This window comes from Mixophyes fleayi, chromosome 10 (genome assembly GCF_038048845.1).
Source record: "Mixophyes fleayi isolate aMixFle1 chromosome 10, aMixFle1.hap1, whole genome shotgun sequence".
Classification (NCBI taxonomy): Eukaryota; Metazoa; Chordata; class Amphibia; order Anura; family Limnodynastidae; genus Mixophyes; species Mixophyes fleayi.
In genome coordinates this window covers 105,353,639-105,373,791 of record NC_134411.1, presented here as the reverse complement: position 1 = coordinate 105,373,791, position 20,153 = coordinate 105,353,639, and the positions used below count along the sequence as shown (strand labels likewise).

General features: G+C 45.9%; 4 pseudogenes; all 4 read right to left on the bottom strand.

The window, feature by feature from the left end:
- Window positions 1-7,356: 7,356 nt before the first annotated feature.
- On the bottom strand, window positions 7,357-7,475 carry LOC142104726 (5S ribosomal RNA; annotated as a pseudogene).
- A 1,825-nt stretch (window positions 7,476-9,300) lies between these two features.
- Window positions 9,301-9,419, bottom strand: LOC142104725 (5S ribosomal RNA; annotated as a pseudogene).
- Window positions 9,420-11,244: 1,825 nt separating this feature from the next.
- LOC142104671 (5S ribosomal RNA) lies at window positions 11,245-11,363 on the bottom strand (annotated as a pseudogene).
- A 1,849-nt stretch (window positions 11,364-13,212) lies between these two features.
- On the bottom strand, window positions 13,213-13,331 carry LOC142104727 (5S ribosomal RNA; annotated as a pseudogene).
- Window positions 13,332-20,153: the final 6,822 nt, after the last annotated feature.

Here is a 20,153-nt window from a genome sequence, read left to right as displayed (position 1 = left end):
TGAGGTACAGAAGAGAGGCGGATAAGGTACAGAAGAGAGAGGTGATGAGGTACAGAAGAGAGGGGATGAGGTACAGAAGAGAGAGGGATGAGGTACAGAAGAGAGAGGGATGAGGTACAGAAGAGAGGGGATGAGGTAACAGAAGAGAGGGGGTGAGGTACAGAAGAGAGAGAGGGGGATGAGGTACAGAAGAGAGGGTGGATGAGGTACAGAAGAGAGAGGGATGAGGTACAGAAGAGAGGAGGGATGAGGTACAGAAGAGAGGGGATGAGGTACAGAAGAGAGGGGGATGAGGTACAGAAGAGAGGAGGGATGAGGTACAGAAGAGAGGGGATGAGGTACAGAAGAGAGGGGATGAGGTACAGAAGAGAGGGGGATGAGGTACAGAAGAGGAGGAAGGGATGAGGTACAGAAGAGAGAGGGATGAGGTACAGAAGAGAGGAGAGGTACAGAAGAGAGGGATGAGGTACAGAAGAGAGGGGGATGAGGTACAGAAGAGAGAGGGATGAGGTACAGAAGAGAGGAGGGATGAGGTACAGAAGAGAGAGGGATGAGGTACAGAAGAGAGGAGGGATGAGGTACAGAAGAGAGAGGGGATGAGGTACAGAAGAGAGAGGGATGAGGTACAGAAGAGAGAGGGATGAGTACAGAAGAGAGGGGGATGAGGTACAGAAGAGAGGGGGATGAGGTACAGAAGAGAGGGGGATGAGGTACAGAAGAGAGAGGGATGAGGTACAGAAGAGAGGGGGATGAGGTACAGAAGAGAGAGGGATGAGGTACAGAAGAGAGGGGGATGAGGTACAGAAGAGAGAGGGATGAGGTACAGAAGAGAGGGGGATGAGGTACAGAAGAGAGAGGAAGGGGATGAGGTACAGAAGAGAGGGGGATGAGGTACAGAAGAGAGAGGGATGAGGTACAGAAGAGAGAGGAAGGGATGAGGTACAGAAGAGAGGAAGGGATGAGGTACAGAAGAGAGGGGGGATGAGGTACAGAAGAGAGAGGGATGAGGTACAGAAGAGAGAGGAAGGGATGAGGTACAGAAGAGAGAGGGATGAGGTACAGAAGAGAGGGATGAGGTACAGAAGAGAGGGGGATAAGGTACAGAAGAGAGGGGGATGAGGTACAGAAGAGAGAGGGATGAGGTACAGAAGAGAGAGGAAGGGATGAGGTACAGAAGAGAGAGGGATGAGGTACAGAAGAGAGAGGGATGAGGTACAGAAGAGAGGGGGATGAGCTACAGAAGAGAGGGATGAGGTACAGAAGAGAGGGGGATAAGGTACAGAAGAGAGGGGGATGAGGTACAGAAGAGAGGGGGATGAGGTACAGAAGAGAGAGGGATGAGGTACAGAAGAGAGAGGGATGAGGTACAGGAGAGAGGGGGATGAGGTACAGGAGAGAGGGGGATGAGGTACAGGAGAGAGGGGGATGAGGTACAGGAGAGAGGGGGATGAGGTACAGAAGAGAGGGGGGTGAGGTACAGAAGAGAGGGGGATGAGGTACAGAAGAGAGAGGGATGAGGTACAGAAGAGAGGGGGATGAGGTACAGAAAAGAGAGGGATGAGGTACAGAAGAGAGGGAGGGATGAGGTACAGAAGAGAGAGGGATGAGGTACAGAAGAGAGGAAGGGATGAGGTACAGAAGAGAGGGGGATGAGGTACAGAAGAGAGGGGGGATGAGGTACAGGAGAGAGAGGGATGAGGTACAGAAGAGAGGGGGATGAGGTACAGAAGAGAGGGAGGGATGAGGTACAGAAGAGAGGGGGATGAGGTACAGAAGAGAGAGGGATGAGGTACAGAAGAGAGGAAGGGATGAGGTACAGATAAGAGGGGGATGAGGTACAGAAGAGAGAGGGATGAGGTACAGAAGAGAGGGGGATGAGGTACAGAAGAGAGGGGGGGTGAGGTACAGAAGAGAGGGAGGGATGAGGTACAGAAGAGAGGGGATGAGGTACAGAAGAGAGGAAGGGATAAGGTACAGATGAGAGGGGGATGAGGTACAGAAGAGAGAGGGATGAGGTACAGAAGAGAGAGGGATGAGGTGCAGAAGAGAGAGGAAGGGATGAGGTACAGAAGAGAGAGGGATGAGGTACAGAAGAGAGGAAGGGATGAGGTACAGAAGAGAGGGGGCTGAGGTACAGAAGAGAGGGGGATGAGGTACAGAAGAGAGAGGGATGAGGTACAGAAGAGAGAGGGATGAGGTACAGAAGAGAGGGGGATAAGGTACAGAAAAGAGGGGGATGAGGTACAGAAGAGAGGGAGGGATGAGGTACAGAAGAGAGAGGGATGAGGTACAGAAGAGAGGGGGATGAGGTACAGAAGAGAGGGGGATGAGGTACAGAAGAGAGAGGGATGAGGTACAGAAGAGAGGGGAATGAGGTACAGAAGAGAGGGGGATGAGGTACAGAAGAGAGGGAGGGATGAGGTACAGAAGAGAGGGGGATGAGGTACAGAAGAGAGAGGGATGAGGTACAGAAGAGAGGAAGGGATGAGGTACAGATGAGAGGGGGATGAGGTACAGAAGAGAGAGGGATGAGGTACAGAAGAGAGGGGGATGAGGTACAGAAGAGAGGAAGGGATGAGGTACAGAAGAGAGGGAGGGATGAGGTACAGAAGAGAGGGGGATGAGGTACAGAAGAGAGAGGGATGAGGTACAGAAGAGAGGAAGGGATGAGGTACAGATGAGAGGGGGATGAAGTACAGAAGAGAGAGGGATGAGGTACAGAAGAGAGAGGGATGAGGTGCAGAAGAGAGAGGAAGGGATGAGGTACAGAAGAGAGAGGGATGAGGTACAGATGAGAGGGGGATGAGGTACAGAAGAGAGGGGATGAGGTACAGAAGAGATGGAGGGATGAGGTACAGAAGAGAGGGGGATGAGGTACAGAAGAGAGGGATGAGGTACAGAAGAGAGGAAGGGATGAGGTACAGAAGAGAGGGGGATGAGGTACAGAAGAGAGGGGGATGAGGTACAGAAGAGAGGGAGGGATGAGGTACAGAAGAGAGAGGGATGAGGTACAGAAGAGAGAGGGATGAGGTACAGAAGAGAGGAAGGGATGAGGTACAGAAGAGAGAGGGATGAAGTACAGAAGAGAGGGGGATGATGTACAGAAGAGAGGGATGAGGTACAGAAGAAAGGGGGATGAGGTACAGAAGAGAGGGGGATGAGGTACAGAAGAGAGAGGAAGGGATGAGGTACAGAAGAGAGGGGGATGAGGTACAGAAGAGAGGGGGATGAGGTACAGAAGAGAGGGGGATGAGGTACAGAAGAGAGGGGGATGAGGTACAGAAGAGAGGGGGATGAGATACAGAAGAGAGAGGGATGAGGTACGGAAGAGAGAGGGATGAGGTACAGGAGAGAGGGGGATGAGGTACAGAAGAGAGGAAGGGATGAGGTACAGAAGAGAGGGGGATGAGGTACAGAAGAGAGAGGGATGAGGTACAGAAGAGAGAGGGATGAGGTACAGAAGAGAGAGGGATGAGGTACAGAAGAGAGGAAGGGATGAGGTACAGAAGAGAGAGGGATGAGGTACAGTAGAGAGGGGGATGAGGTACAGAAGAGAGAGGGATGAGGTACAGAAGAGAGAAGGGATGAGGTACAGAAGAGAGAGGGATGAGGTACAGTAGAGAGGGGGATGAGGTACAGAAGAGAGGGATGAGGTACAGAAGAGAGGGGGATGAGATACAGAAGAGAGAGGGATGAGGTACGGAAGAGAGGGATGAGGTACAGAAGAGAGAGGGATGAGGTGCAGAAGAGAGAGGAAGGGATGAGGTACAGAAGAGAGGGATGAGGTACAGATGAGAGGGGGATGAGGTACAGAAGAGAGGGGGATGAGGTACAGAAGAGATGGAGGGATGAGGTACAGAAGAGAGGGGGATGAGGTACAGAAGAGAGAGGGATGAGGTACAGAAGAGAGGAAGGGATGAGGTACAGAAGAGAGGGGGATGAGGTACAGAAGAGAGGGAGGGATGAGGTACAGAAGAGGGAGGGATGAGGTACAGAAGAGAGAGGGATGAGGTACAGAAGAGAGAGGGATGAGGTACAGAAGAGAGGAAGGATGAGGTACAGAAGAGAGAGGGATGAAGTACAGAAGAGAGGGGGATGATGTACAGAAGAGAGGGATGAGGTACAGAAGAGAGGGGGATGAGGTACAGAAGAGAGGGGGATGAGGTACAGAAGAGAGAGGAAGGGATGAGGTACAGAAGAGAGGGGGATGAGGTACAGAAGAGAGGGGGATGAGGTACAGAAGAGAGGGGGATGAGGTACAGAAGAGAGGGGGATGAGGTACAGAAGAGAGGGGGATGAGATACAGAAGAGAGAGGATGAGGTACGGAAGAGAGAGGGATGAGGTACAGGAGAGAGGGGATGAGGTACAGAAGAGAGGAAGGGATGAGGTACAGAAGAGAGGGGGATGAGGTACAGAAGAGAGAGGGATGAGGTACAGTAGAGAGGGGGATGAGGTACAGAAGAGAGGGATGAGGTACAGAAGAGAGGGGGATGAGATACAGAAGAGAGAGAGGGATGAGGTACAGAAGAGAGGGGGATGAGGTACAGAAGAGAGGAAGGGATGAGGTACAGACGAGAGCGGGATAAGGTACAGAAGAGAGAGGGATGAGGTACAGAATAGAGAGGGATGAGGTACAGAAGAGAGGGGGATGAGGTACAGAAGAGAGAGGAATGGATGAGGTACAGAAGAGAGGAAGGGATGAGGTACAGAAGAGAGGGGGATGAGGTACAGAAGAGAGGGGATGAGGTACAGAAGAGAGAGGGATGAGGTACAGAAGAGAGGGGGATGAGGTACAGAAGAGAGGGGGATGAGGTACAGAAGAGAGGGGGATGAGGTACAGAAGAGAGAGGGATGAGGTACAGAAGAGAGGGGGATGAGGTACAGAAGAGAGGGGGATGAGGTACAGAAGAGAGAGGGATGAGGTACAGAAGAGAGGGGGATGAGGTACAGAAGAGAGGGAGGGGGATGAGGTACAGAAGAGAGAGAGGGAGGCGGGAGGGAATTCCCCAATAAGTACATTGTCCTGAGGAGACCTGAGCTACACATCACATACACTGTACAGTATACAAATAAACTAACAGACATTAAAACATTTTGGAGAAGAATTCAGGGAACGGTCACATTCAAGAACTAACCAGGCACAACCGTACATGGCTTCCAAAGTCAGACTTGTTCGGGGTGGTGGGGCTCAAGGTATTGGTTTAATACTGAACTACATCTCTTATACATGTCACCACCAGCATTGTAGGAATCATGAACAAGAGATAAAAGCCTGCAGCACCTGGTATTAGAAGGTGGACTCCCAAGTATTATTATTATTATTATTATTATTATTTATAGGGCGCCACTAGGTATCCGTATCGCCGTACAGGGACAGACAGAAACACGATACAGGGTGAGACAGCACAGTACAGTTAACAGAAATCACAGCTGGGGCCAGGCTGACAACAAGTACTAACCAGGCTTGTCCCCTGCTTGACTTCCAAGATCAGACGAGATTGGGCTTGTTCAGGGTGGTGTGGCTGTAGGTATTAACTTTATACTGACCTACATCCCTAACTCTAACCCTGGGTCAACCCATCACAACATCATAGGGGCTAAATCCAGGAGAGGAGCAGTGGGTTATGGGATCCCACAGCTGTATCCGGTAATGCTTGGGGAATATTGAAGACTCTATGCAAAGTAAGGCCAATAACAGTCTTGTGAAAATAAAGCAGCAGAATTCACCTAGACAGATATTATGTAGAAGAAGTACTTGCTGGAAATAGCACAGATACAACTGTGCACTGATTATGTAGATCAAAATAACGACACTAGATGGTGATGTTGTAGCGTATAAGAATATAGCAGGTGTTATTACAGATTGTGAGAGATTTTTGCAAGTTAACTGCAAAGTATAGACACTGTAGAGTACTTGAGTGTCCACTAGGTGTCAGCATTACACTGCGCAAGACTTTTGTTTAGCTTCAAAGTTAGTGACTCGTCTTACCTCTTATCGCCCACTGGGTGGCAGTGCTGTCCTGATTACTGCAAGATTGTCGCAAAAGAGTACCAGCTAAAGGTAAATGTCTGCTTATACAATGTATTTGAATGGATTTTCTTAATGCAGCACACTGTTTTATCTGCAATTGATTTCCTCTATTTAACTTGTGTCCCTTATCCTCACTTTCAGAGCGATTATTTAATTCCAGGACAGTCTGAGGGCCTAAATGTTGGGGGCCAGACCATCTCATAAAAAATAAATATGTAATGTACATTTTCGTCGTGCAAAATAAGCTTAACGGTTGCAATGGATTAAAGACACATAAATGCGAAACTCATCCAGCACTTATCATAACGGTTATGCACACTGTTTAACGCCAAATTCCTCCAGCACAGTTTAAGGCTACACACACACTGGAGCGTTTTTGTCCAATAATTGGCAAATCATCCGACATACATCCATTCGGTTGGAAGTCGGGTTAGTGTGTATAGTGACACGATGATCGAAAGACGTTTCAAAGGGTCAATTGTCGGCTCATTTGGTTGGTCGTACTGTTTAATATTTTACGACCAATCCACCTAACGATCATGTAGTGTGTATAAATTTCCAATCTAACAACGACCAATTGCTGATAGTTCCTTGAGCTACGACTACTTTGGGGGCGTGTGTGTGTTAATTGGTGATGCCTGTACCAGTCCCACGTGGTGCGTTGTCCTCACGTCACTCATTTTGTAATTAGCTGTGTATTGCTTATGTCTACCTCCATACTTACAGCTATGTGTCCCTTTATTGTACGCTCAATACACATAAATAAAAAGCTTAAATATGTGTGTTACATCTGTCTGCCTGCATAATTAAATACATTTTTCCTAACCCTAAACACCCTAATAACCCTAAATTGTCCGCAATTCCAACCCAGCTGGGATTCAAACCCTATTCCACTTGCATGGTAACACATTGGTTTACTGCGTGTGCTATTGCCAAACTCATGGTGGTGCTCCTCTACCAAACGCCTACATGTACTTTCAATGGAGCAGTATTGGTCTGATCTCTATACATGTGGCCCCTCCATTTCCTGTTTAAACCCTCCCCTTCCTGATTAAAACCTCCCCTTCCTTGATTAAGACCCTCCTCTTCCTGATTAAGCTCCTCCCCAAACATAAACTTATACATATATAAAGAAAAACTTAATAACCCTAACCCCCTATTCCCAGGTGGTCTCCCATTCAAGAACTAACCAGGCACAACCGTACATGGCTTCCAAAGTCAGACTTTTTCGGGGTGGTGGGGCTCAAGGTATTGGTTTAATACTGAACTACATTTCTTATACATGTCACCACCAGCATTGTAGGAATAATGAACACGAGAAAAAAGCCTGCAGCACCTGGTATTAGAAGGTGGTCTCCCATCCAAGTACTAATCAGGCCTGTCCCTGCTTGACTTCCAAGATCAGATGAGATTGGGCTTGTTCAGGGTGGTGTGGCTGTAGGTATTAACTTTATACTGACCTACATCTCTAACTCTAACCCTGGGTCAACCCATCACAACATCATAGGGGCTAAATCCAGGAGAGGAACAGTGGGTTATGGGATCCCACAGCTGTATCCGGTAATGCTTGGGGAATATTGAAGGCTCTATGCAAAGTAAGGCCAATAACAGTCTTGTGGAAATAAAGCAGCAGAATTTACCTAGACAGATAATATGTAGAAGAAGTACTTGCTGGAAATAGCACAGATACAACTGTGCACTGATTATGTAGATCAAAATAACGACACTAGATGGTGATGTTGTAGCGTATAAGAATATAGCAGGTGTTATTACAGATTGTGAGAGATTTTTGCAAGTTAACTGCAAAGTATAGACACTGTAGAGTACTTGAGTGTCCACTAGGTGTCAGCATTACACTGCGCAAGACTATTGTTTAGCTTCAAAGTTAGTGACTCGTCTTACCTCTTATCGCCCACTGGGTGGCAGTGCTGTCCTGATTACTGCAAGATTGTCGCAAAAGAGTACCAGCTAAAGGTAAATGTCTGCTTATACAATGTATTTGAATGGATTTTCTTAATGCAGCACACTCTTTTATCTCCAATTGATTTCCTCTATTTAACTTGTGTCCCTTATCCTCACTTTCAGAGCGATTATTTAATTCCAGGACAGTCTGAGGGTCTAAATGTTGGGGGCCAGACCATCTCATAAAAAATAAATATGTAATGTACATTTTCATTGTGCAAAATAAGCTTAACGGTTGCAATGGATTAAAGACACATAAATGCGAAACTCATCCAGCACTTATCATAACGGTTATGCACACTGTTTAACGCCAAATTCCTCCAGCACAGTGTAAGGCTACACACACACTGGAGTGTTTTTGTCCAATAATTGGCAAATCATCCAACATACATCCATTCGGTTGGAAGTCGGGTTAGTGTGTATAGTGACACGATGATCGAAAGACGTTCCAAAGGGTCAATTGTCGGCTCATTTGGTTGGTCGTACTGTTTAATATTTTACGACCAATCCACCTAACGATCATGTAGTGTGTATAAATTTCCAATCTAACAACGACCAATTGCTGATAGTTCCTCGAGCTACGACTACTTTGGGGGCGTGTGTGTGTTAATTGGTGATGCCTGTACCAGTCCCACGTGGTGCGTTGTCCTCACGTCACTCATTTTGTAATTAGCTGTGTATTGCTTATGTCTACCTCCATACTTACAGCTATGTGTCCCTTTATTGTACGCTCAATACACATAAATAAAAAGCTTAAATATGTGTGTTACATCTGTCTGCCTGCATAATTAAATACATTTTTCCTAACCCTAAACACCCTAATAACCCTAAATTGTCCGCAATTCCAACCCAGCTGGGATTCAAACCCTATTCCACTTGCATGATAACACATTGGTTTACTGCGTGTGCTATTGCCAAACTCATGGTGGTGCTCCTCTACCAAACGCCTACATGTACTTTCAATGGAGCAGTATTGGTCTGATCTCTATACATGTGGCCCCTCCATTTCCTGTTTAAACCCTCCCCTTCCTGATTAAAACCTCCCCTTCCTTGATTAAGACCCTCCTCTTCCTGATTAAGCTCCTCCCCAAACATAAACTTATACATATATAAAGAAAAACGTAATAACCCTAACCCCCTATTCCCAGGTGGTCTCCCATTCAAGAACTAACCAGGCACAACCGTACATGGCTTCCAAAGTCAGACTATTTCGGGGTGGTGGGGCTCAAGGTATTGGTTTAATACTGAACTACATTTCTTATACATGTCACCACCAGCATTGTAGGAATAATGAACACGAGAAAAAAGCCTGCAGCACCTGGTATTAGAAGGTGGTCTCCCATCCAAGTACTAATCAGGCCTGTCCCTGCTTGACTTCCAAGATCAGATGAGATTGGGCTTGTTCAGGGTGGTGTGGCTGTAGGTATTAACTTTATACTGACCTACATCTCTAACTCTAACCCTGGGTCAACCCATCACAACATCATAGGGGCTAAATCCAGGAGAGGAACAGTGGGTTATGGGATCCCACAGCTGTATCCGGTAATGCTTGGGGAATATTGAAGGCTCTATGCAAAGTAAGGCCAATAACAGTCTTGTGGAAATAAAGCAGCAGAATTTACCTAGACAGATAATATGTAGAAGAAGTACTTGCTGGAAATAGCACAGATACAACTGTGCACTGATTATGTAGATCAAAATAACGACACTAGATGGTGATGTTGTAGCGTATAAGAATATAGCAGGTGTTATTACAGATTGTGAGAGATTTTTGCAAGTTAACTGCAAAGTATAGACACTGTAGAGTACTTGAGTGTCCACTAGGTGTCAGCATTACACTGCGCAAGACTATTGTTTAGCTTCAAAGTTAGTGACTCGTCTTACCTCTTATCGCCCACTGGGTGGCAGTGCTGTCCTGATTACTGCAAGATTGTCGCAAAAGAGTACCAGCTAAAGGTAAATGTCTGCTTATACAATGTATTTGAATGGATTTTCTTAATGCAGCACACTCTTTTATCTCCAATTGATTTCCTCTATTTAACTTGTGTCCCTTATCCTCACTTTCAGAGCGATTATTTAATTCCAGGACAGTCTGAGGGCCTAAATGTTGGGGGCCAGACCATCTCATAAAAAATAAATATGTAATGTACATTTTCATTGTGCAAAATAAGCTTAACGGTTGCAATGGATTAAAGACACATAAATGCGAAACTCATCCAGCACTTATCATAACGGTTATGCACACTGTTTAACGCCAAATTCCTCCAGCACAGTGTAAGGCTACACACACACTGGAGTGTTTTTGTCCAATAATTGGCAAATCATCCGACATACATCCATTCGGTTGGAAGTCGGGTTAGTGTGTATAGTGACACGATGATCGAAAGACGTTCCAAAGGGTCAATTGTCGGCTCATTTGGTTGGTCGTACTGTTTAATATTTTACGACCAATCCACCTAACGATCATGTAGTGTGTATAAATTTCCAATCTAACAACGACCAATTGCTGATAGTTCCTCGAGCTACGACTACTTTGGGGGCGTGTGTGTGTTAATTGGTGATGCCTGTACCAGTCCCACTTAGTGCGTTGTCCTCACGTCACTCATTTTGTAATTAGCTGTGTATTGCTTATGTCTACCTCCATACTTACAGCTATGTGTCCCTTTATTGTACGCTCAATACACATAAATAAAAAGCTTAAATATGTGTGTTACATCTGTCTGCCTGCATAATTAAATACATTTTTCCTAACCCTAAACACCCTAATAACCCTAAATTGTCCGCAATTCCAACCCAGCTGGGATTCAAACCCTATTCCACTTGCATGATAACACATTGGTTTACTGCGTGTGCTATTGCCAAACTCATGGTGGTGCTCCTCTACCAAACGCCTACATGTACTTTCAATGGAGCAGTATTGGTCTGATCTCTATACATGTGGCCCCTCCATTTCCTGTTTAAACCCTCCCCTTCCTGATTAAAACCTCCCCTTCCTTGATTAAGACCCTCCTCTTCCTGATTAAGCTCCTCCCCAAACATAAACTTATACATATATAAAGAAAAACTTAATAACCCTAACCCCCTATTCCCAGGTGGTCTCCCATTCAAGAACTAACCAGGCACAACCGTACATGGCTTCCAAAGTCAGACTATTTCGGGGTGGTGGGGCTCAAGGTATTGGTTTAATACTGAACTACATTTCTTATACATGTCACCACCAGCATTGTAGGAATAATGAACACGAGAAAAAAGCCTGCAGCACCTGGTATTAGAAGGTGGTCTCCCATCCAAGTACTAATCAGGCCTGTCCCTGCTTGACTTCCAAGATCAGATGAGATTGGGCTTGTTCAGGGTGGTGTGGCTGTAGGTATTAACTTTATACTGACCTACATCCCTAACCCTAACTCTAACCCTGGGTCAACCCATCACAACATCATAGGGGCTAAATCCAGGAGAGGAACAGTGGGTTATGGGATCCCACAGCTGTATCCGGTAATGCTTGGGGAATATTGAAGGCTCTATGCAAAGTAAGGCCAATAACAGTCTTGTGGAAATAAAGCAGCAGAATTTACCTAGACAGATAATATGTAGAAGAAGTACTTGCTGGAAATAGCACAGATACAACTGTGCACTGATTATGTAGATCAAAATAACGACACTAGATGGTGATGTTGTAGCGTATAAGAATATAGCAGGTGTTATTACAGATTGTGAGAGATTTTTGCAAGTTAACTGCAAAGTATAGACACTGTAGAGTACTTGAGTGTCCACTAGGTGTCAGCATTACACTGCGCAAGACTTTTGTTTAGCTTCAAAGTTAGTGACTCGTCTTACCTCTTATCGCCCACTGGGTGGCAGTGCTGTCCTGATTACTGCAAGATTGTCGCAAAAGAGTACCAGCTAAAGGTAAATGTCTGCTTATACAATGTATTTGAATGGATTTTCTTAATGCAGCACACTGTTTTATCTGCAATTGATTTCCTCTATTTAACTTGTGTCCCTTATCCTCACTTTCAGAGCGATTATTTAATTCCAGGACAGTCTGAGGGCCTAAATGTTGGGGGCCAGACCATCTCATAAAAAATAAATATGTAATGTACATTTTCGTCGTGCAAAATAAGCTTAACGGTTGCAATGGATTAAAGACACATAAATGCGAAACTCATCCAGCACATATCATAACGGTTATGCACACTGTTTAACGCCAAATTCCTCCAGCACAGTGTAAGGCTACACACACACTGGAGCGTTTTTGGCCAATAATTGGCAAATCATCCGACATACGTCCATTCGGTTGGAAGTCAGGTTACTGTGTATAGTGACACGATGGTCGAAAGACGTTCCAAAGTGTCAATTGTCGGTTCATTTGGTTGGTCGTACTGTTTAATATTTTACGACCAATCCACCTAACGATCATGTAGTGTGTATAAATTTCCAATCGATTGACGACCAAGTGCTGATAGTTCCTCGAGCTGCGACTCCTTTGGGGGCGTGTGTATGTTAATTTGTGATGCCTGTACCAGTCCCACGTGGTGCGGTGTCCTCACGTCACTCATTTTGTAATTAGCTGTGTATTGCTTATGTCTGCCTCCATAATTACAGCTATGTGTCCCTTTATTGTACGCTCAATACACATAAATAAAAAGGTTAAATATGTGTGTTACATTTGTCTGCCTGCATAATTAAATACATTTTTCCCAACCCCAGACCCCCTAAGAAGCCTAAAATGTCCACAATTCTGACCCAGCTGGGATTCAAACCTTTAACCACTTGCATGGTAACAGATTGGTTTACTGTGTGCTATAGCCAAACTCATGGTGGTGCTCCTCTACCAAACGCCTACATGTACTTTCAATGGAGCAGTGTTGGTCCTATCTCTATACATGTGGCCCCTCCACTTCCTGTTTAAACCCTCCCCTTCCTGATTAAGACCTCCCCTTCCTGATTAATACCTCCCCTTCCTTGATTAAGACCCTCCTCTTCCTGATTAAGCTCCTCCCCTGACATAGACTTATACATATATAAAAAAAATCTTACAAGCCCTAACCCCCTATTCCCAGGTGGTCTTCCATTCAAGTACTAACCAGGTACAACCGTACATGGCTTCCAAAGTTGGACTTTTTCGGGGTGGTGGGGCTCAAGGTATTGGTTTAATACTGAACTACATCTCTTATACATGTCACCACCAGCATTGTAGGAAGCATGAACAAGAGATAAAAGCCTGCAGCACCTGGTATTAGAAGGTGGTCTCCCATCCAAGTACTAACCAGGCCTGACCCTGCTTGACTTCCAAGATCAGACGAGATTGGGCTTCTTCAGGGTGGTGTGGCTATAGGTATTAACTTTATACTGACCTACATCTCTAACTCTAACCCTGGGTCAACCCATCACAACATCATAGGGGCTAAATCCAGGAGAGGAGCAGTGGGTTATGGGATCCCACAGCTGTATCCGGTAATGCTTGGGGAATATTGAAGGCTCTATGCAAAGTAAGGCCAATAACAGTCTTGTGAAAATAAAGCAGCAGAATTCACCTAGACAGATATTATGTAGAAGAAGTACTTGCTGGAAATAGGACAGATACAACTGTGCACTGATTATGTAGATCAAAATAACCAACACTAGATGGTGATGTTGTAGCATATAAGAATATAGCAGGTGTTATTACAGATTGTGAGAGATTTTTGCATGTTAACTGCAAAGTATAGACACTAGAGCAGGGTTGTCCAACCCGCGCCCCGGGGGCCGCATGCGGCCCAGCACGCCTGTAAATGTGGCCCAGAAGGAGTTTTGGTTGTGGCAAGAGGGCAGCACTGTTAATGGAAAAAAAAATCCTGCAAAAAAAAGAAAAGAAAATACTTACCTTGCAGTCACGCGGTCACGTCAGCTGGTACTCCGGCTCCCTCCCTTGTCTCCTCCTCCGTGCGGTGCTCGCAGTGAATGTCGGGCGTGATGTCATCACGCCCAACATCCATTGCGGAGCGCAGCACAGAGGAGACACCCCGCGCGAGAAGAACAATCAGCAGCACAGAATTGGAGAAAAGAAAAGAAGAGGACAGGAGAACAAGCCGATTAAAAGGTAAATTAAGGGGGATTTTTTTTATTATTTCAAGGGACGCTGACCAGTGAATAAAAGTCACTTGGTCTTGGAGCATCATGGACCTTATCTCCCTGCTACATACTTCTACTTTTAATACTAATGGGGCATTATATATTATTCTCTTTGGCCCATTATAAGTTGTTATCCCTTAACTAACATAGTGGTGTAATTAGCAAAACAGGTCACAATTTGGGGTCACAGTGGTGTATATGTCAGGTACCGCAGGCCAGGTCAGGGCACCCTGATATACAATGCCTGGCTTAAATGCACTTTATTGATATTGCATCGAAACAATACAAAAAGTGATTATAGTATAACAACTAGACAGGATTTTTTGAACGGGGCGATTGAAAGGTAAGTATAGGGGGATTTGAAAAAAAAGTGATATATATATATATATATATATCACTTTTTTTCTCATATAACTATGTTTTCTATAGTTTTTTGGATGATCAGCTATCGTTGTTGTTAGTGTATCTTATGTGCGGCCCAAACCAACTCGTCGTCTTCCAATGTGGCCCAGGGAAGCTAAAAGGTTGGACACCCCTGCTGTAGAGTACTTGAGTGTCCACTAGGTGTCAGTGTTACACTACGCAAGACTATGGTTTAGCTTCAAAGTTAGTGACTCGTCTTACCTCTTATCGCCCACTGGGTGGCAATGCTGTCTTGATTACTGCAAGATTGTCGCAAAAGAGTACCAGCTAAAGGTAAATGTCTGCTTATACAATGTATTTGAATGGATTTTCTTAATGCAACACACTCTTTTATCTCCAATTGATTTCCCCTATTTAACTTGTGTCCCTTATCCTCACTTTCAGAGCAATTATTTAATTCCAGGACAGTATGAGGGCCTAAATGTTGGGGGCCAGACCATCTCATAAAAAATAAATATGTAATGTACATTTTCATCGTGCAAAATAAGCTTAAAGGTTGCAATGGATTAAAGACACATAAATGCGAAACTCATCCAGCACTTATCATAACGGTTATGCACACTGTTTAACGCCAAATTCCTCCAGCACAGTGTAAGGCTACACACACACTGGAGCGTTTTTGTCCAATAATTGGCAAATCATCCGACATACGTCCATTCGGTTGGAAGTCGGGTTACTGTGTAATATTTTACGACCAATCCACCTAACGATCATGTAGTGTGTATAATTTTCCAATCAATCTACAACCAAGTGCTGATAGTTCCTCGAACTGGGGCGTGTGTATGTTAATTTCTGATGCCTGTACCAGTCCCACGTGGTGCGGTGTCCGCACGTCACTCATTTTGCAATTCGGTGCTTCTAGCGGTAAAGCGATAGCAGGTGTCTATTGCATTAACCATACTTGCCTACTTCTAGTAGGCGATGTGCGGGAGAGGGGCGTAGCTAGAGGGCGGCAGGGGGCGGGGCGCCTTGAATCGCCGAAATGACGCGATTCCTGGTGATTCGCATCATTTTAGCAAGTTAATTTTGGGATGTGGGAGAAATGCCAGCTCTCCCGGGACTCCCGAAATTCGGGTCAGTCTCCCTGATTTTCCAGGAGAGTTGGCAAGTATGGCATTAATGCGTATAGCATATGTCTACCACTTTAATTCTAAGCCTTTATCAGTGTAGTCTTATAAGAATCAAAGTTTTATTTATATGTGTATATATGGGTTATTACATCCGCTTCCCATTTCGGATCGTCCTTGGAGTCATCTTTCCATGGATTTTATTACCTACCTCCCCGTTTCCAACGTTTTTTCCGTAGTTTGGGTTGTCTCTGCTCATTTTGTGCCCTTGAAGGGCCTACCTTCTGCTCCTGCCTTAGCACGAATTTTTGTAAGAGAGGTCCTCCGTGTTCATGGTTGTCCTGATGTGATTGTTTCCGATAGTGAAACCCAATTTGTGGCAAAATTTTGGAGGGCATTTTCTCAAGTCTGTGGGATCAAACTGAACTTCTTCTTTGTATATCATCCCCAACCCAATGGCCTCACCGAAAGAACCAACCAAGAGCTTGAAAAGTTCCTGAAGTGCTATATCTCTGCCAAGCATGATGACTGGGTTGATCTGTTACCTTGGGCAGAGTTTTGCCCATAATCATCACTCTCATGAGTCCCTTTCTCTGCCCTCCAAGGATTCCATCCCAAAATCCCTCCTTTTCAGGATCTTCCTCCCTCCGGAGTTGCTGCCGTTGACTACCTCCTTCAAGATTACTCCTCTAGGTGGGACTCAGTCAAACGTATATTGTCCCAAACTTCTGCCACTAGTAAAAAATCTTTTGACAAAAGGAGAATACCTACACCCATTCTCTCCCCCGGCGACAAGGTTTGGTTGTCCACCCGGAACCTCCGTTTACTGGTGCCTTCTAGGAAGTTTGCTCCTCGCTTCATTGGACCTTTTAAAATTTCGGAAGTCATAAATCCGGTGGCTTTTAGATTGAGTCTTCCTCCCACCTTGAAGATTCCAGATGTGTTTCATGTTTTCTTTTTGAAACCCCTTGTCATTAACAAGTTTTCTTCTACTAGGAGACCTCCAGCTACCCTCTCCACACAGAATCAAAGATATTCTTCACTCCCGCATTTCTAGATTCTCTTTACAATTCCTCATTGACTGAAAAGGCTACGGACCTGAGGAGCACTCTTGGATTCCCGCTAGGGACCTTCATGCACCTAGACTTTTAAATGATTTTCACGCTAAATTTCCTTCTAAACCCTATAGGGCATCCAGAGGCCAGCCCTGAGGGAGGGGGTGCTATTAGGTCCGTCTGATCGCGGTGATCGCTCCAGCGCTATACTTCCGGGTAGCGAGCGCTGCTGCGATCACGTGACCTGAGAGGCGAGGAATTCAAACTTTCCCATTATTTAGTCTTCACTCTGACACTCTCCTGTGTCAGAGCAACAAGTGTACTTAGCGTCTGGCTGCTCCTGATCCCTATGCTTTCCCTGTGCACTTCTCCCTGTGAATACTGGCTGATTTTCTGTGTACCGACCCGGCTTGTCTAGTTAACGCTGCATCTGCTGAATCCCTGGCAACACGCACTGGTTGATCTTTTGTGTATCAAACCGGCTACAGTTCCTGACTCCTTTTGTGTTTGTCTCCTCGTGCCTTTCTACTAGACAGCAAGGTACATCTGGCTTCCTACTTCTTACAATTAAGTTGTTAAATATCCAGCTAGACGAGGCCTTTTACTGTGTTCCCAGAACCGTTCACCCTACTACTACCTCTCTACCACGCCGGTGGGCTAACCTAGGGGCCGCGACCTGCAGGCCTCCGGCAGCTAAAACCATCCCGCCTTGCGGCGGTTCTTGGAGAGGACCGAGGGGTCCGTTAGACTCCTCGCCCTGGGAAGGCCAGTGCCAATACCGGTTGGTAGTTGTCTCCCGTGAGACGTAACACTCTGAATTTCTGGCCTGGGGATCTCATTGTCAGTCCAATTGTCTATCTCAAGTCAAACCGGTATGAATTCTATCCTATTCAATAAGGTCCAGGCTGAACTTTTGCCCCCCCACCGCCCGTGGGATTGTCCTATAGAATTGCTCCTGGGCAAGAACCCTCCCAGAGGACGAGTCTTTACACTCTCCCAGCCAGAGACGTCGGCCATGTCAGTATACGTCAAGGAAAAACTCCAGCGCGGATTTATCAGGCCGTCTGTTTCCCCAGCCGGAGCGGGGTTCTTTTTTGTCAAGAAGAAGGACGGATCTCTCCACCCCTGTATTGATTACCGGGGTCTTAATGTGGTCACAGTAGAAAAACGCTACCCCATCCCTCTCTTTACCGCATCAAGGGGTCCAAAGTGTTCTCTATGCTGGATCTACGAGGGGCCTGCAACCTTATCCACATAAGCTCCGGAGACGAATGGAAGACAGCATTCAATACCCGTGATGGTCATTACGAGTAATTAGTCATGCCCTTCTGACTTTGTAATGTCCCAGCTGTCTTCCAAAGTTTCATTAACTAAATTTTCAGAGACCTGCTGTACTCATATGTGGTGGTCTACCTGGACGACATCCTCATCTTCTCCCAGGATATTCATTCGCATCACAAACATGTCATCAAGATCCTGTCCAGACTCCGGAAGAAGCAGCTGTATTGTAAATTGGAGAAGTGCACCTTTGAAGCCCCTTCCATGCCATTTCTGGGATATATCATCTCCGGTTCTGGGCTCCTGAGAAAGTTTGGGCGATCCTGGATTGGCCACGTCCGGCCACGCTTAAAGCGGTGCAATGCTTCTTAGGGTTCTCTTACTACTACAGACAGTTTATCCAGGGTTATTCCACTATCGTTGCCCCCATCACAGCTCTCACAAAGAAAGGAGTCAATACCAATGATTGGACGGAAGAGGCCGTGGAGGCCATTGGAGTAGGAGCAGTGCTCGCCCAGAGGTATCCACCTAACAGACTTCTTCCTTGTGCCTTCTACTCCCGCAAGTTTCTACCTGCGGAGCGGAATTATACGATTGGGGACAGGGAGCTGTTGGCCATGAAGTTGGCTTTTTCAGAATGGCGCTACCTTTTGGAGTGGGGCTCAGCATGTGGTCACCATATTTACCGATCATAAAACCTATTCTATCTACAATCTGCTCAGTGCCTCAACCCTGGCCAGGCCCGCTGGTCACTGTTTTTCTCTCGTTTTAACCTCCACGTGACCTTCAAACCAGGTCATCTAAACAAAAAAGCAGATGCACTTTCCAGGGCCTTCAACTCTGACTTCAACTCTGATCTACCCCTCAGTCATCCCATCTTGTATCCTAAATGTTTGCTAGGACTAACCACTGCCAATTCTCCTCCTCCCGGGAGAACATTTTTTCCCATCTATCTTTGGAAGAAGCTGCTCCGCTGGTTTCATGCCTCCAAGTTATCCGGACACGCTGGTTTTCTTAAGACCTATGAGCTGGTATCCCGCTGCTATTGGTGGCCCACTCTTCGACTAGACGTCAAGGATTTTATAGCCGCCTGTAACGTATGTGCTCAATATAAAAGTCCCCGTGCGGGTCCTATGGGTCCATTACAACCGTGGTCCATACCCACTAAACCCTGGACCCATATCAGTATGGACTTCGTTACCGACCTTCTAATCAGTAAAGCATTCAATACCATCTGGGTCATTGTGGACCGCTTCTCTAAAATGGCCCACTTTGTTCCTCTCACAGGTCTGCCTTCTTCCTCGGTCCTTGCCCAACATCTCATCAAAGAAATATTTAGACTGCACGGTTGTCCTAATTTTGGCCTGCCCTGTGTAAAACCCTCGGCATTCAACTCAACTTTTCCTCTGCCTATCACCCACAGTCCAATGGCCAAACAGAAAGGGTGAATCAGGACCTGGAGATGTTCATCAGTTTATTCTCTTCTGCCTCCCAGGACAATTGGGTTGACCTCCTGCCATGGGCCGAGTTTGCACATAATAATCTGTTTCATGATTCCACTGCTGCCACTCCATTCTTTACCGTCACTGGGCTTCATCCTCTGCTCCCCAAGATCTCAGATGATCCTGCTGTTGAGGACACCATTCGTGGCTTTTCCACCATATGGACCAAAGTGGTTGCCCATCTCAAAAAGACTTCCTCTCGTTACAAGACTTTTTCGGACAGGAGGCGTCGAGCGGTTCCAGCACTCAAAGTGGGAGACAAGGTCTGGCTATCAACCCGAATATTCGTCTCAAGGTCCCTTCTATGAAGTTCGCTCCTCGCTTCATTGGACCCTATAAAATACTATGGGGCATCAATCCGGTCTCTTATAAACTTCAGCTTCCTGCTTCCCTTCATATTTCCAACTCCTTCCATATTTCTCTTCTCAAATCGCTCATTATCAACTGGTTCTCCGTTCCTGTACCCACCTCCACGGTACCCAAATTTTCTCATCAGGAGGAGTTTGAGATCACACAGGTCCTGGATTCAAAGATCTCCAGGGGAACCGTTAAGTATCTTGTAGACTGGAAGGGCTTTGGCCCTGAAGAACGCTCTTTGGTCAACGCCTCTGACATCCATGCTCCAGCTTTACTCAGAAGATTTCATGCTCAGTTTCCACGAAAGACTCAGTCTAAGCGTCCAGTGGCCACTTTTAAAAGGGAGGGTACTGTCACGCTCCGGTC